This window comes from Canis aureus, chromosome 2 (assembly GCF_053574225.1).
Source record: "Canis aureus isolate CA01 chromosome 2, VMU_Caureus_v.1.0, whole genome shotgun sequence".
NCBI lineage: Eukaryota > Metazoa > Chordata > Mammalia > Carnivora > Canidae > Canis > Canis aureus.
The window spans coordinates 85,933,288-85,935,712 of NC_135612.1; positions in this window are offsets into that span (position 1 = coordinate 85,933,288).

Sequence of the window (2,425 nt, forward strand, 5' to 3'; positions counted from 1 at the left end):
CGCGCAGCCGCCAAGCCGCGCCCCGCCGCGCGCCTGCTCTGCGCCTGCGCGGAAGGGCGGGGCGGCGGTGGGCGGGGCGAGGGCGGCGGTGGGCGGGGCGAGGGCCGAGGGGCGGGGCCGCCACCTGCAGCTCGGGACGCGGGAAGCTGCGGGGTGGGCTGGATGCCGTCGAGGCGCGCGGGGGGAGCCCCCATCCCACCTGGATCAGCCTCCCTCCACCGCAGCAGCCTCTACCTGTACGTCTATTTACCCCCCTACAGGCCCGCCGCAGTAAGGGGACTTGTCTTTCGTTCAGACATTCAGGACTTTGGTTGTTTGCATTTTGTCTCTATTTTTTCCAACTAACAGAGCGAGAAGTTCATCATTTTAAAAAATATTTCCAAAAAGCCGTCTTTTGGTTCCATTGATTTTGTTTCCTACTTCATTGATTTTGCGCTTTGTTCATTTCCTTCTTGCTACTGAATTTGGGTTTGATTTTTCTCTCCTTTTTCTAGCTGCTTAGAGTAGATGACCGTATTATTGATTCTGGACCCTTCTATTTTAAAAAAAAATATATGTATTTAAAGCTATGCCTTTCCCTCTATGCGCTGCTTTATCTGCATTCACAGTTTTTGCTGTTTCTGCTTTCATTTTCATCATTTCACAATAGTTTTTTATTTCCCTTCTTTGACTCCCTTCTTTGAAGTGTGTGTGTAATTTCCAATTTTTTTAAATGAAAGTTTTTTTTTAAAGATTTTATTTATTCATGAGAGAGAGAGACGCAGAGACACAGGCAGGGGGAGAAGCAGGTCCCTGCAGGGAGCCCGATGCGGGACTCGATCCCAGGTCTCCAGGATCATGCCTTGGGCCAAAGGCAGGCGCTAAACCACTGAACCACCCAAACATCCCAATTTCCAAATGTTGAGAGGCTTTTCTAGAAATTAGTATTAATTTCCAATTTAATTCTGTTGTGGCCAGAGAAGATACACTAAGATTTCAACCTTTTGTGAAATTTATTGAGACTTACTTCATAACCCAGCATATCACCTACCGCAGTGAATGGTCTATGTCGTCTTGAAAAAGAATGTGTATTCTGCAGTCGAGTGGTTCTATAACTATCAATTGTTCTATAACTATCAATTCAGTATTGATAGTGTTATTCCCATCAGTATTATTCTTATGGATTTTTTAGAAATTATTTATTTGAGAGAGAAAAGAGCAGGAGAAGGAACAGAGGAAGAGGGACAATCAGACTCTATGCCAAACCAGAACCCCACTTGGTGCTCAATCCTAGGACTCTGAGATCATGACCTGAGCCAAAATCAAAAGTCGGGTGCTTCACTGAGCCACCCAGGTGCCCCTATCTTTACGGATATCACTCACTAGAGATGAGGGTTACACTCTATGATTGTAGATTGGTCTATTTCTTCTTTTAGTTTGGTGAGGTTTTGCTTTATATGTTTTTGAGGTTGTGTTATTAGGTGCATGCACAGGATTTTTATGTCTTCGGATGGGTTTTTATTTCCTCCTGATGATTTGATTTGACCGATCTTCCTTCCTTCCTTCCTTTCTTTCTTTCTTTCTTTCTTTCTTTCTTTCTTTCTTTCTTTCTTCTTTCTTCCTTCCTTCCTTTCTTTCTTTCTTTCTTTCTTTCTTTCTTTCTTTCTTTCTTTCTTTCTTTCTTTCTTTTCTTTCTTTCTCCCTCCTTCTTTCTTTCTTCTCTTTCATTTTCCTGAACTGTTCCTCCTTTTCTACTCCTGCCTTGAAGTCTATACTGTCTGATAGTAATATAACCACTCCACTTTTCTTAGGCTTACTGTTTGCCTGATAAATCTTTCTCCATCCTTTTCTTTTGAATCTATTTTTGTCTTTATGTATGCATGTTTGTAAATATGTATCTCCTGTAAATAGCTTATAGTTGGTTCTTGATTTTATTATTTACATTTAGTCTGATAATTTCTGCCTTTTAATTGGAGTTTTTAGTCTACTTATATTTAATGTAATATTAATTTGGTTGGATGTAGATTTACTGTCATTTGAAATTCATATTCTATTTTTTCATCCTTTTTTGTTCTTTTGTTCCTCCTTTCTTTTGGGTTACTCAATATTTCTTAATATTTCATCTTAAATATTCTATTGACCTACTAAACCTCTTTACATTAATTCTGAGTGCTTATTCTAGCACTTACTGTATATATCCTTAAATTATCTCAGTGTACATAGAGTTTATATTGTAGTACCTGATGTAAAGTGTAAGAACCTCGCAAAAGTATTGTTCGACTTATCCCCTCATCCTTTATGTTATTATTGTCATATATATATTAGAGCCACATATGTTTAAACATAGTGAATTTTTGTCTTAAACAATTACATGTTTTATAAGAAAATTAAGAAAACAATGTATAGTTTCTTATGTTTACCCACATATTAACCATTTCCAGTGCTC